Genomic DNA, 16057 nt, shown 5'->3' on the forward strand with positions numbered 1-16057 from the left:
TCTTTCTTCAAATACATACAACTTGGGACGCCTGGGTGGCTCAGTCGGTTAGACATCTGCCTTTGGCTCAGATCATGATTCCATGGTCCTAGGATCAAGCCCAATGTCGGGCTCCCTACTTAGTGGGGAGTCTGCTTCTCCCCTACCCTCTACCCCACCTCCTACCCCTGCTTGTACATGCTCAAGCTCTCTCTGTTAAATAAACAAACAAACAAACAAACAAACAAACACAACTCATATTATTGTTGAGATGCTGTCATGTAGTCATTCTGGTGGAGTCGGGGTTTTTGTCAGGTTAGTGAGTAAATAATTTTCACATGTTTAACAGTCATGTCGATCAGTTTTCTGTGGCTACAGTAATGCAGTAAGATAAAGCAATATACATTTATTTTTGCTTGCATATCTCTGATCAGAGCTAGGCTTGGCAGAGCTTACTTCCATGTCTGTAGTCAGCTGAAGTCAGCTGACTAGTAGCTAGGCAGCTTCCCTAGCCTCTCTCTCATATCTGAGACCTACCCTAGGGCAACTGGGTCAAACAGACTGTGTTCCACATGTCTCATCCTCCAATAGATCCCCCTGGGCATGCTCCTACTTAACAGTGAAGGTAGAGTAACAAGTGCTTGTCAGCCTTCTGCTTATATCACATTTGCCTACATTTTATTGCCCTAAGCAAATGAACTTGACTTAGCCCAGAGTCCATATCAAATCCTCAGTGGGAGGAATGAAGAATTGGGGCTATCAGTGCAATCCCTCTACCACAGTGTAATGGCATCATTATCTCATCAGGAACATGACTGTAACCCAGTTTACAAATACCTTTATAGGTATTGTTTTCCATGATTTCTTTTGAGGAAGTAATACACTTGCTGTCCATATCCTCAGAAGAAAGAACAGGACATAGGTTGACTAGAATCAGTTTACCTGGCACTTTCTTATTTTTTTCCATTTCATCCCCACAAAAATCTATAAGAACTCTTAATAATTCTTTTTTTGTTTTAAGATTTTATTTATGTATTTGACAGACGGAGATCACAAGTAGGCAGAGAAGCAGGCAGAGAAAGAGGAGGAAGCAGGCTTCCTGCTGAGCAGAGAGCCCGATGTGGGGCTCAATCCCAGGACCCTGGGATGATGACCTGAGCCAAAAGCAGAGGCTTTAACCCACTTGAGCCACCCAGGCACCCCAAGAACTCTTAATAATTCTAGTCATTTTTGCTATCCTTGAAATACTGGGCTTCTTCACTTCTATCTGGATGTGTGAAAAAATGTTGATAACTTTTTTTTAAGATTTAGGTACTTATTTGAGAGAGAGAAAGAGAGGAGAGAGAGAGATTGGGGAGAGGGAAAGAGGGAAAGAGAGAGAATCTCAAGCAGACTCCCCGCTGAGCATAGAGCCTACCTTGGGGATTGATCTCAAACCCGTGACACTGTGACCTGAAGTGAAATCAGGAGTTAGGTGTTCAACCAACTGAGCCACCCAGGCGCCACGGGATATTGGTAAGTTTTTAAGGCTGTTTTCTACAGTAAGGTTTTTATGACACAGTGGTTACTACATAGTTTTTCTAAGTATCTGACTCATTTACTATGTTATCTTGGCCAAATGACTTTGACCTTTTGTTTCAATATTACTGTTTCTAATATTAGTCTTAGAATTCTGAGTGTATAAATAAGTTGCTATCAGTCAGTCATTAGCAACCTGGCATAGGAGATGAGTTTTGAGTAGTGCTGCTGGTCATTTGGCAACACTGTGACATTATGTAATAACATTTGCTACCGTCTACTGAGCCTCTCATGTCCTGCAGGATATATGCAGTATCTTCTCTAATTTTTGCAGTAAGCCACAGGAGTTGGCTTTGCAGATGTAGAGACAGAGGTGCTGTCACAGAGGAAGCATTTCAGCACCTGATCTGGTGCTCAGAGCTTCTCATTTCTTCCTTCCACAAAGACTGACTGGGAAGGGAGTGAATTAATGAGCACTGATAAGCCATTTGGAAAGCTGTAGTTACTGGTTCCTCACATAGGCAGAAAAATCATAGGCTGGATGCATTGTATGTATGACTCCACAAAAGACATTTGGTTGAAATTACAATTGAGCAATCCGTCAGTCTTACAGTTCCATTAATTGTGTAATTTGTGTAAGCTGCTAATAAGAATAATTTTTTAAACCACATTAAAAATCCATGGGCATACATAAATATATGTTCCTCATTTTATTCCTTCCAGACTATTTGTGAAATATCTGTTGCAGATTTAGTTTACAAATACTGTACATTTACATATTATCTTTTTCCAAGGAGCTCACAGATAAAGTAGACCATTTTTGTAGGTCAAAAAAAAAAAAAGAGTATTGGTAGTTTCTTGTGGTTTAATTTAATATTCAGGACTGTTACCTGTAAGGGAAAATGAGGAGTCACTCAGAAATCACTAGAATTATGTCTTCATCCTAGACCTTGCTCTTAAATTTCAAACCCTTCTTTTAGACTTCCTTCCCTACAGCTCTGCCAGCGTGTGTCACACATGCTCTCAGCTCATCAGCTTCCCTAAAATTCACTTTGTCCATTGTAACCTTTATTCTGGAATTCTTGTAGACCATCTTCTCTGCTTGCCTGCCCTCCTCTTCCTGTTTTTTCGAGGCCTAATTCCTGACCCACTCCTGCCTGCCTCCCTTATTTAGGCTCTGTAACTTGGCTCCTACCTCGTACCAACTGTATTTACTTGTCAATCACATTGGACCTCTCGTGGTCTCATGAAAGACTGACTTGTGATAGTCATTCTCTGGTTTCCCTTTGAGGAAAGCCCTGGTTCTTCATTGTGGGATGACAGATTTGTCATATTTCCCTGCCCTGAGGACAGAAAAATAAGACCCTTCAGGCTAATATTTGGCCATTCCCTGCCTTAGGGCTTATCTGAGTGATTTGTGTATGATACATGACTCGTTGGGATTCTTAACAAATAGTCTTATGCTAGATCTGTCAGTCTAGGTCCCTTCATTAAGACTGATTTTACTTTATACATAATTTTTAACTTTAAAGGGAAAAAAAATCTCCTTGTTAATTGTATCAGAGATGAAGCTCTAGAAATAGGCTGTTAGTTAAGTTTCAGTGACTCAGAGATATTCTGGGCATGTGAGACTTATTTGAAATACTTTGATGTGAATAAAAGAATATCAGAGAAACAAATTGGATAATGAATATATTGCTTTGAAAAATCTAACTTTAATTTAGCCTTGCTGCAGTGTGGAAAACCCTATTTTTCTAGTTTAGTGGCTCAGAACTATTGTTTGCATAAATTCTAATTTACAAAGTCTGTAGCTGAGATAAACATTTGTGTCAGATACAAATGGATATGGGTTATGTCAAATTCAAGTAGCTGCATGGTTATGTTAGTCCTAATAGTTCAAGCTGTAGAGCTACTCCTGTGTGACAACCAAGCATCAGTGAGGGGTCCTCATTCAGAATGACTTTGACTTTGATTTTTGCCTAGTTTCACAGTATGCTGAGGGAGATTTTAGCCCTGATTATGCTTCCAAGTATTCCCGATTCCCTTCTCTTTGTCATTATTTCACTGTATCAAGAGAGAGAAAGGATAGATAGCCAACGCCTAAAGTTGTTTCATCTACTTTTCGTAACAAATCTCGTTGACCCTATGTAATAGTGGTTTTGTTTTTTTTAAATCTTTTTTTTTCAAGATTTTATTTATTTATTTGACAGAGAGATAGAGAGGGAGAGAGCACAGGTAGGCAAGCGGCAGGCAGAAGGAGAGGAAGAAACAGGCTCTCCACTGATGGAGCCTGATGCGGGGCGGGGCTCCATCCCAGGACCCTGGGACCATGACCTGAGCTGAAGACAGCTGCTTAACTGATTGAGCTACCCAGGTGCCCCTCATTAGGAATCTTCTATTAAAATATTTCTGATACAGAAACTTATTGGATCTCAAAGGACCTTAAAAGATCATTTAGGCCCGTTTTCTCTAGATTGGGTTCTGAACTGGTCCTGGAAGTGTGAGAAGGTGTACTGATAATAAAAGAGTTTTATGGACATAGTGGGTATGTGATACCTAAGGTTAAACAGTAAACTTAGTAGGCCCTTTCCAGCATGAGTTCTCAGAGCTTTAAATGTGTAAAGGCACTTTGTTAATCATAAAGGGATTATTTAGGGAGGGCTAATAAAGTAGGGAGGGCGACTCAAATTTGTTCAAATTCTTTTTATGTGGAACACCTGTTAACGTCTACCAGAAGGATCTAGTTAAAACAGTAACTCAGAGTATGCCTCTTTCGCTGCTCAAAACTAGTAAAAGATGTTCCCATCTCACCAAATAAAAGCCAAGATTCTTACAGTGGCCTGCAAGACCCTTGTAGCCCAGATCTTTTGTTTTTCTCGAACCTCTTTTGCTTTTCCCTACCCTGGTTCAGGTACACTTGTCCTTCTCAGTGAGGCCTGCACAGATCATCCTGTTGCCAATATTCCCTCTCCCTCTTCCTGCCCTATTTTTCTCCAGAGCATGTGATATCTTCTCCTCAACTAACTACATCATTGCCTTAGTTTTTTCTATTGTCTGTTTCCTCCTACTTGAATGTTGTTCCATGACAACAGAATTTTTGGTAGTATTTTGTGCTCTATTGTATCCCCAGCATCTACAATACTGCTTCACACCAAGTAGATTCTCAGTAACTATTTGTTGGATGAGCTAATTGTCCTTGGGAGAAATCAAGAATCTAAATTAGGGTGATATCCTCAGGCTAAGAGAAAGGTATAGATTTTTACCAGCTCCAACCGCGGCGGGCCAGGCAGGGAAGAGAGGCTCACACACAGTTGAAGGGTCCCTTCCAGGAAGTTACTGTAGGAGGACACAGGAGTCCTATTTTGGTCTTGCACTGTGAATGCGGTGACAGTTTCCTTCCCAGAACAAAGGGTGAGAAGAAGTAGGAGGAAATTAGGAATGATGATTCAGAAATAGGAATAGGTGATGGGGCTCATCTCACTGTGCTCTTCTCTCCTGTAATTACAACCAGTGCCCCATGAAAGAACAACGCAGCCCTCTGGCATGTCTTAAGAGTGAACCCTTAGTCCAGAGCAGAACTGGTTCCAAGTCCAGGAAACTTAGCCTTCTAGTGTTTTTTGAAAGTTCTATGATGATCATTCTAGTTCTTGCCACAAAGAAATAGAGGTTTTATTTTTTAGCTGTCTGACTTGTTGCAATTCCTATCATTTATTTATCAAAAAGAAATAAGAAAGAAATTTTTAGTCCCGTTCTTTTCTAGATGGATAAAATACACCAATTCTGTCCCATTTGCTAAAAAGAATAGATACAGTAGTGTTCTGGAGAGTTGTCCAACATTTGTTCCCTTTAATGCAAAATTTTGTAGTTCAAAATCACAACTACTAGTTTTCTACCTTTCCACTCCTGCCTCATAAAAAGAGAATTGTTCAGAGGTATGTTTTTGTCCCATGAGATTATCCTTTAGGACATGTGATTGCCCTAAACAAAGCACAGGCTCTGCTCATTCCTAATAAATTATTATGTCTTCCGCATCTGTTCCCGTCTTTTCTCCAAAGCATTCATCTAAGAGAACAGAGCATTAATTGAAAATACACGCATTGTGGCAAGACATTTTTCTGATAAATGCATTGACAGTTGATTTGTTGTGATTAGAGGAAAACCTCAGGAGTTGAGGGTTTGGGGCTGAAAACTGACTTTCTGCCTCTACTGCCAGACAGCGTCTCCTTCTGCCCTTTTCCCCTTTTCTCGCAATTTCCTCTGAGAGAAATCATGTGACCCTGTCACCACAGTTTTCAATGCCAAATATCTAAGTGTCTTTAAAATGCAGCACAACACTTTTAAAGGCAAATAGTGAAGTAGTTTCATCTGACATTTCCATTATAGCTGCTCTTAGAGGATTCTAGACATCATACATAAAGGTGGCTGGCTGGTTCTTTTTTAAAAAAATCATGATGCAAACCCATTGAGCTGTCTTTTCATATTTGATGCTCCATCCGTTGAACATGAAGTGCATTTTTTTCTTAGAAATGTGATTTGATCTGAGGATCTCTACAATAGTCTGGACTAAATTTTTCTAACATTTGTCTTATATTTTAGAGCTACATCCATTTTTTCTAGTTTTGTGATATACCTAAGCATTTCTGAACTAACATCAATTACTTTGTTATCTCTAGTACGCTGAGTCCAAACTGAAAAAAACAAAATGTTAAATTGCCACCATTATTGCCATTACTGTCAGAGTGTTGTTTTATGTAGAAGTGAAAATTATATTCTCAGACTTTGTATGCAGTTTGTTTTTGCATCTGAAAAGTTTTATTAAATTCATTTTTATTCATTTATTGAATACTTAATGAACACCTACTATGGGTTAGAAATAACATCTGACCATAATGATACAGAGATGGGCAAGATTCATTCCCTGCCTTTGAAGAGCTCACAATTCAGAAAAAAGGCAGGTGGGTAATCAGGGAAATTACAACAATTACAGCAGTAATAAGTTGCTTCTAAAGAGCTGTTGCATGTCCATGATATGTGCACATCTACCACATTTTACCAGTTGACTCCTCCCCAGTAATGGAAAACTGGGTGGCCTTTAGCTTCCTCCCACCACAGCAGTTCTTTGAAGATCCCCTTTGTATTTGTTCCTTTCTGGGCCTGTATGAGAATTTCTTTGAAACATATAATCGGAGGTCAAAGTGTGAGGTCATAGGATATACATACACTTGATTGATCCAAAACGGCCAGATTCTTTGTTGGAGTAGATGTATTAGTCTATACATCCACAAATATGTTCCTGCGTCCCACATCTCAATGGAGACCTGGCACTCTTCAACATTCTAATTTTTGATGACCTAATAAGAATAAAATGCTTCCTCATTGTTGCTTTAATTTGCATGTCTTTCATTACTAATGAATTTGAGCACCTACAGATATTCTTGTTAGCCTTTGAGTTTCCTTCTTTATAAATTGTTAGTCATTTTGTTGTTGTGGTGGTGGTTGCTGTGCTGTGAATTGGCAGGCACTTTTCACGTGCTCTTGAAAGCGTTCAGGTCATTCACCAGTGTTAGACTTTGCAGATGTCTTATTGCCATCTTTGTTGCGAGTGCAATTGTGTACTTATTTGTATATTTTGCATTTCACCCTTCATAAAAATGAGTGGGAAATTTAAATATCAAAGTTCTAATACTAACAAAAGAAGATTTGTAGGTCTCACAAACTAATACAGTTGAGGTAAAGATGGAGAATTATTGGTCCTGCCCCACATAATATGTCATTTTCCTCCATCTGGCTGTTTCTTTGAATTCTCCTGGTAAGTGAGGGAAAAGAATAAGACTGAAGAACATATATAAAATGCTGAAAATGTATATTTGAAGATCCCATCTAAGAGCTTCTAACTGTAGAACAGGAATTTCCCTTAGAACATGAAATTCCATTGTTTGACCTGTGCACATTCAGCCTTTTGTTCACGGTTTCAAGAACAAATTACCAGGAGCAGGGCCCAAGCTCTGAGAGACCAGTCACAACAGAGTTGCTAAGTAATGTCCACCACTTTAAGGCACCAAATAATTCCAACTTGAGTATGTTTATAGCATTATATTTGGCTTCTCCTAATGAAGGTGGAAGATAGGAGAACTAAAAGAATATGGAGGGCAAGTATTTTATTCTTTGGGGAAAATTTTGGAGACCTTTTATTCAGTGGCTTTTAATTCATAGAAAGAGAAGAGTTAAGTTTTCTATGAGGACAATGGTGGTAAGAATCAGCTAAGAATTTCTATAGCATTTGCTTAAATAGCTTAGTAAATTAAGTAAGTGATTAATGTAGTTTTTCTTTTCTGTCTTTAACACTTAGTTAACCTCTTTCTCCTCACCATCATCCTTACAAATATCTACAAGTCTCTTCTGTTTTGTTTTATTTTATTTTTTTAAAGATTTTATTTATTTATTTGACAGGGAGAGTGCACAAGTAGGCAGAGAGGCAGGCAGAGAGAGAGGGGGAAGCAGGCTCCCTGCTGAGCAGAGAGCCAGATGTGGGGCTCAATCCTAGGACCCTGGGATCATAACCTGAGCTGAAGGCAGAGGCTTAACCCACTGAGCCACCCAGGCTCCTCAGTCTCTTCTATTTTAGAATAAAATTCCCTTGACCTTGTGTCCCTTTTAAGCTACTATGCTATTTCTTTACCGCCAATGTGGGCCATATTTCTCAAAAACATAATCTACAGCTAATACTGACACTTTCTGACTCTGTAGTCATTCAAACAAACAAACAAACAAACAAACAAAAAACCTCTTTAATCATGTTGAAATATTTATTTTATAAACTTTTCTAAACCAAACTCACTTTAGACAGGACAGGCTAGGTTATCCTACAATCATAACCAGTTAGCCCCAGATCTTAGTGGTTTAGCACTACAAAGGTGCATTTTTTTTTTTTTTAATGCTGTATCAGAGACTCTCTGTTCATTGTAGTCACTCAGAGACCCACACTGAAAGATCAGCCACCATCTTGAGCAACACTGGTTACCATGTGAGAGTGAAAAGAGGGCCTTATACTGGAACTAACACGTTACTCACCTACAAGTAGGCTAAGAGGTGTGATATTTCATGTCTATAAGGCATAGGGCTGGAGATATTTGGTATTAGCACTAATGACAACCACAGTTAAATTATGTCACATATCAGGGGTCCAGGTTCTTAATTCTTTGTGTCTTGTGATGTCCTCATGGAGAACGTCTTTCTTGTGTGGTCTGTGCCTTTTTCAAATGGTGCAATCATCTATATTAGGAGTGACTGTGGAAGACTTTCTGCAGATTGGCTTTGCACTGGCTTCTGCTGAAGAAACTAAGATGTTTCCCTGGTCTAGAACTTGTTCTGTTTCTTTCTTTCTCTCTTTCTTTCTTTCTTTCTTTCTTTCTTTCTTTCTTTCTTTCTTTCTTTCTTTCTTTCTTTCTTAAGATTCTATTTATTTATTTGATAGAGTAAGAGAGCAGACACAGGCAAGGGGAGTTGCAGAGGGAAAGGGAAAAGCAGGCTTCACTCTGAGGAGGGAGCCTGACTTGGGGTTCGATCCCAGAACCCTGGGATCATGACCCGAACAGAGGGCAGACACACAACTGACAGCCACCAGGTGCCCCTAGAACTTATTCTTAATGTGGATTTCTTGGTTTGAGATTCCATAAAGTTTGGTAGGTTTTTTGTTTTTTGTTTTTATTTGACAGAGATCACAAGTAGGCAGAGAGGCAGGCAGAGAGAGAGGAGGAAACAGGCTCCCCGCTGAGCAGAGAGCCTAATGCGGGGCTCAATCCCAGGACCCTGGGATCATGACCTGAGTGGAAGGCAGAGGCTTAACCCACTGAGCCACCCAGGTGCCCCAAAATTTGGTAAGTTTAAATTCAGACTCGATCAGGGGCGCCTGGGTGGCTCAGTGGGTTAAGCCTCTGCCTTCGGCTCAGATCATGATCCCAGGGTCCTGGGATTGAGCCCTGCATCAGCAGGGAGCCTGCTTCCTCCTCTCTCTCTCTCATCCTGCCTCTCTGCCTACTTATGATCTCTGCCTGTCAAATAAATAAATAAAATCTTTAAAAAAAAAAAGAGAGGGACGCCTGGGTGGCTCAGTTGGTTGAGCAGCTGCCTTCGGCTCAGGTCATGATCCCGGTGTCCTGGGATCGAGTCCCACATCGGGCTCCTTGCTCGGCGGGGAGCCTGCTTCTCCCTCTGCCTCTGCCTGCCTCTCTGTCTGCCTGTGCTCGCTCGCGCGCTCTCTCCCTCTGTCTCTGAAAAATAAATAAAATATTAAAAAAAAAAAAAAAGAGCTGTGTATTACATAGTCCAGGATTTCAATCTTTAACTGGGTATGATATTTGTATACAACAAGACAGATAACAAGGTTTCTTAAGTCTTTCTGGGACAGGTTATCTAGTCCCCTCTTCATGGAGTTGGCTGGGGTGAGGGTTAGAGAACTGTTCCAGCGTCCTTGTTTTATACAAAGGTATCATTTGGTTCTCTGCCTTCTGTGAACCTATGGCCAGGTTTCCTTCTCCCCATTCAGGTAATCTTCCTCATTTGGGGGCCCCTAGACCACCACTCTATTGGCTCCCATATTTAATATTTTGGTTTTGAATTTCCTGTTTTTAGCACCTGGGAGATTTTATCATGTGGTTATATCTGAGATTTCTATGTGTTTTAGTGGGAGGAAGTCCACATCCAGGCTCAGCCACTCTTTATAGCATGTCTTTTCTTTCCTTAATATACGAACCCCCTTTTTTCAGTGGTTCTTGATTGATTGCCATTTTATCAAATCCCAGAGATACTTTTCAGCCTCTTAGCGTACCAGACATTTTTTGCGCATTCAGTATTCTTGAATGAGCACTCTGTTTGAGATAGTCTCCTTCCTTGCTTGGCTTTTCTGTCCTGATTCTTTTAGCACTTTGAATTCTTTCAGTTCATTTTTGGGCTTTCCCAGATATACTCACTCATCAAATGTTGATGTTCTTCAACTTTATTGTTCACTGTGTTTTTCTCTACATTCTCCCTTTGTATGATCCCATATATTTTCATCATTATAACTATTACCAAAAATATATTTTTAGACTTACCCTTCCTTTCCTCATATACCCACTGGCCTACCAGACGTACACAAACTAAGCTTTTTAAAACCAGGGCTAGGGGACGCCTGGATGGCTCAGTGGGTTGAGGCCTCCGCCTTTGGCTCAGGTCGTGATCCCAGAGTCCTGGGATCGAGCCCCACATCGGGCTCTCTGCTCAGCAGGGAACCTGCTTCCTCCTCTCTCTCTGCCTGCTTCTCTGCCTACTTGTGATCTCTGTCTGTCAAATAACTAAATAAAATCTTTAAAAACAAAACAAAACAAAAAAAAAAACCAGGGCTCATTACTTTCCCCTCAAAACTCACTTCTCTCCATAAATTTCTGATTCCACTTAATGATGCCACTGTTTTCCTGGTCATTCAAACAGGAAGCCTGACCTCTTACCATAGATTCTTCCTCTCTTCCTCCCTCAATGCCTCATCTAGCCAGATATCAGGAACTATAGCTCTTAGATCTCGCCCCTCTATCCCTACCACCATATGGAGTTAAGGTCCTCATTGTTCATTCATGTACTCACACAACAAATATATACAGGTTACCTACTATGTGCCAGGTATTGTGTGCTGAGTGCTGAGGTCACAGTAGTGACAAAGACAGTGACGTCCTTGCCCCATGGAGCTTCCATTCACACACAGGATATAGTGAACAAATCAATATGTAATGTATGAGATGACGCTAGGGAGCAAGAAGCCATTGCTTTGCAGAGACATTGTATTGTTACCTAGTGGTGATTTAGGTAACTTGCAGGTTTGGTGTTTGGAATGTGAATAAAATCTGACCTGAAGATTCAATCTGTTATTAAAATAAGTTCCAGAGCTCAGCCACCATCATGAACGACACAGTAACTATCTGGACCAGGAAGTTCATGACCAACCGACTAATTCAGCACAAACAAATGGTTATTGATGTCCTTCATCCTGGAAAGGCAACAGTACCTAATACAGAAATTCGGGAAAAACTAGCCAAAATGTACAAGACCACACCAGATGTCATATTTGTATTTGGATTCAGAACCCATTTTGGTGGTGGCAAGACAACTGGCTTTGGCATGATTTATGATTCCTTGGATTATGCAAAGAAAAATGAACCCAAACATAGACTTGCAAGACATGGTCTCTATGAGAAGAAAAAGACCTCAAGAAAACAGCGAAAAGAACGCAAGAACAGAGTGAAGAAAGTCAGGGGGACTACAAAAGCCAATGTTGGTGCTGGCAAAAAGTGAGCCAAAATTTTTCACGAGAGGATTAATAAACTAAAATGTTAATGTGAAAAAAAAAAATAAGTTCCAGAAAATGCCATACTACGACTATTTCCCTTAAGTTTGAAACATGCAAAACAGCATTTACTTTAAGTAGTTTGGAAGTCAAAACAGTTGTTTCCATTACATTACTGAAATGTGTTCCTATAAAAAGTAATTTGATTATATAGATATTTTTATTTTATTTTATTTATTTATTTGACAGAGAGAGATCACAAGTAGATAGAGAGGCAGGCAGAGAGAGAGAGAGAGAGAGGGAAGCAGGCTCCCTGCTGAGCAGAGAGTCCGATGTGGGCCTCGATCCCAGGACCCTGAGATCATGACCTGAGCTGAAGGCAGCGGCTTAACCCACTGAGCCACCCAGGTGCCCAATTATATAGATATTTTATATGGTGGTTTTTTCTTTAGTTATATTTAGAAAATTTCCCAGAAGTAGAAATATACACTCCCTTCTCAGGAATATTTAATTTTCTTTTAATTTAATATTTTGTTTCAATTCTCTGAATTTTATTGTTTTTTTTTTTTTTTTTACTTTGTTTTTTTACAATTTTTATGTAGACATGTAAACTTTTTTTGGGTGTCTTTAAAATTATGTGACTTTTTCAGAAAATGATAGCAAGACAAACTATGTTTATGGAATGAGCAGGGACTAGAGTACCTAAATCCTGTCTTGGCATTTAACAGGAAGGGTGTATATTTGGGTATCTTTATACCCACATTATGCTGTTCTTTGGCTTGCTACTGTTGGTGATGAATTTGTTATGTTTCTGAAACAACTATGTAACTGATAACTCCTGTTGGGGGATGGGCAGGGGGCAGAACATTGATTGGGGCTTGCTGGACGAGTTAACGGCCATCACACCTGTCCCTGCAGTCCGCTTCTGCCAGAGAATGGTGCCAGGTCTTTTGTGGTCTTTGAACACAAACCTGAATCTTTCCCCTAATGTCCTCATCTTTCAAAGACTCCAGCAGGGCTAAATGGAGATGAACCTGCAGTATGAAATGAGGGAAAAAAAGATCCCAGCATCCAACTTATTGCAAATGAACAGCTTCTCTCTGGTTTCAGCTGTTTCATTTAGATAAATGCTTCTAGGAAGATGAGACACCATTTGCATTTATGGGTTTAATCGTGGCAGTTACACCTTAACTATCTGGCTTCGGTTTTGTAGAAATACCTACCATCGTCCACCTCTTCCCCTCCTTTCTTGATCTTGCAGCCATCCTCAACTCAGGCCTGCAAAAGCTGGTGCTGCGGTTTAAAAAGGGTGATCGGAGACTTCACAATCTTATTTCTCACGGTGCTATACTGGACTTTTTTTTTTTTTTTTTAAAGATTTTATTTATTTATTTGATGGAGAGAGAGATCACAGGCAGGCAGAGAGAGAGGGAGAAGCAGGCTCCCCGCTGAGCAGGGAGCCTGATGCGGGGCTCAATCCCAGGACCCTGAGATCATGACCCAAGCCGAAGGCAGAGGCTTAACCCACTGAGCCACCCAGGCGCCCCGCTATACTGGACTTTTATTCTTTATTTTGGTTATGGATTTGTCATTGATGTTAACCAGTGGCTGTCGCTACTCTTGGATAGTGGGACAGGAGTTGTTGAAAATCTGTTGAAGTTGCCTTATCAATCGAGTTGGAGCAGAAGATAGCAGTGGAATCACTCCATATTGGCCCAGGGCTTTTCTCTTTTCTGAAAAGAGAGTCGTAGCATGTTATTCATATGCACAAATTATGATACTGAATAATTTTGTGGCTATTTCTGAGTTGTGTCCTCACTGCGTATAAATACAGTTTAATTTTCTCTCCTAAAAAAGTTAGTAACTGAGTGGAGAATGTCTTACAGCTAGCTGACGTGGCTAATAACCAGTTGTCTTGGGAGTGTAGGATAAATGCTCATGGCCTTGTTATGTGTTTGTTTTGCTTTTAATCATATGAAATATGAAATACTGAGGCAGGGAGAGGGAGAAAGGGGGAGAGGCTTTCTGATTCAGGATATTTTTTAATGGATATGGAGTAGAAGTAACCTATCTCATAGCCCTTTTAATGTTTCAAAGTATACACTTTCTCATGTTTTCATATCATTGGTTCCCTGCATTAGACTGTGAAACACAGCTCAAAATAGGTTAAATAAATTGATTAAAATGATTCCATTAATTAATAATCCTATGCCACCGTGTATTTGTGAATCACTTTACCTTTTAGTTGATAACTCATACATATTATATTTTTGTTTCTTCCAGCAGTGTCAGAGTCAGGTATGGAGTCCAGTTCTCATTTCCAGTTCTGTGGCTATTCCTCTAAAGTTGGCGCTGGCCAACTTTTTCAGTAAAAGACTAGGTTTTTTTGGGCCAGTAGCAACTATGCAATTCTGCATAGTAACACAAAATCAGCCATAGACAAACTAATGGGTGTGACTGTGTTCCAATTAAGCTTCATTTCAAAAATAGGTGGTGGGTGGGATTTGGTCAACTCTTTGTCTAAACCAATAGCTTCTGAAGTTCCCCTTACTAAAGGGCCTTTTGTGGTTCCCATTTGTGCATCTTTCCAGACTCTCATATTTTAAAAGTTGGACTTCTTCTTCTTCTTCTTCTTTTTTTTAAGATTTTATTTATTTATTTGAGAGAGGGAGGCTGCGGAGGGGCAAAGAGAGAGGGAGAAGCTACTCCCACTGAACAGGAAGCCTGATGCAGGGCTTGATCCCAGAACCCTGAGATCATGACCTAAGCTGAAGGCAGACGCTTAACTGACTGAGCCACCCAGGCACCCCACAAACTCAGTACTAAATCATAAAGATTTCAGTCTCCCATTTATAAATTAATGCTAATCAAAACCTGTCATGGCCATGTTTCTTGAAAGCTCTGACCACTGAGTCAGATATTGCCTTGTGATACTCAGATTCCAATTTCCTGTCGAGGGCATAGCCACGAAGATGATGATTTGAAAATTAGAAAACTCAGGCCCTAGGCTAGTGGCTTGCCTCCTTCTCTAGCTTCTGTAGTCTGTTACATGCCAGCCACAAAGAGGGGCCCACTCTGCCATCAGGGGGTGGGAGTAAGCTCCTGACATCTCCCTTTGTAGGCGGGCATCCCAGCCAGTCTCTCAATCACCAGACAGCCTCAAGCAGCTAACTTAACCCCCAACATTGCTTCCCAAGATAAGCCTTAATACTGTTTGGGAGGGCATAATCATTTCCTTAGTGAGTAAGCATCTTTTTAGAATTATGTATTGAAATATAGATGTGATTCAAATTCAAATACTGATATTCTTGTGTTAGGGATTATATACTTTAAAAATTTAAAAGAATTTGGTTTATTAGATTAATGGGTCAGCCTTGGGATTCTTAATATATGTCTCTGAGTAATTGATTAGACTTGTGATTTTGAATTAGAATGCCTAAGTTTATAAACAATATCGGAATATTAGAGAGCCAAAGAATGATCATATTTAAACATTTACTTATATGAATTATCTATGGGGTGCCTGGGTGGCTCGGTCAGTTGACCGTCTGCTTCTTTTTTTTTTTTTTTTTTTTTTGGACCGTCTGATTCTTGATTTTAGTTTAAGTCATGATCTCAGGGTTGTGAGATTGAGCCGTGAGTCAGACTCTGCTCAGCACAGAATCTGTGAAATTATACCCCTTTCCTCTCCACATCCCTTCCCCCTGCTCACACTCTCTCTCTCAAATAAGTAGGTAAATAAAATCTTTAAGAAGAAAAGGATTACCTACATTCTTTCTCTGTCAGATAACTAGAGAACTTCAAAAGAGAACTGAATATATTAAATTTATAAATGTAATTTAAAGCATGTAAGTGGGGACGCCTGGGTGGCTCAGTTGGTTAAGCAGCTGCCTTCGGCTCAGGTCATGATCCCAGCGTCCTGGGATCGAGTCCCATATCGGGCTCCTTACTCCGCAGGGAGCCTGCTTCTCCCTCTGACTCTGCCTTCCACTCTGTCTGCCTGTGCTCGCTCTCACTCTCTCTCTCTCACAAATAAATAAATAAAATCTTTAAAAAAAAAAAAAATAAAGCATGTAAGTGAATTTAAAACAATCTCTATTTAAATGTGAGAGTAGAAAGAGAATAATCAGAAAACTGAGCTTAAAATCTTAAGAGTGGAGTTTTGAATTTTGAAATATAATAAATGAATAAATAAAACAAGAAACACCTGTATAGTCTTTTCTCTGTATGTCCTCTAAGACATTA

At 40.0% G+C, this 16057-nt stretch overlaps 1 protein-coding gene and 1 pseudogene across 8 annotated transcripts in view; both read left to right on the forward strand.

Moving 5' to 3' along the window:
• TTC28 (tetratricopeptide repeat domain 28) overlaps window positions 1–16057 on the forward strand; it is a 645085-nt gene that overhangs the window by 379285 nt on the left and 249743 nt on the right. The gene's annotated exons all lie outside the window — the stretch shown is intronic.
• On the forward strand, window positions 11418–12061 carry LOC309847581 (small ribosomal subunit protein eS24 pseudogene; annotated as a pseudogene). The gene has a single exon. The product of its transcript is annotated as a small ribosomal subunit protein eS24 pseudogene (transcript).

The sequence above is a fragment of the Mustela nivalis genome (assembly GCF_964662115.1).
Source record: "Mustela nivalis genome assembly, chromosome: 14".
In the NCBI taxonomy this organism is placed as follows: Eukaryota; Metazoa; Chordata; class Mammalia; order Carnivora; family Mustelidae; genus Mustela; species Mustela nivalis.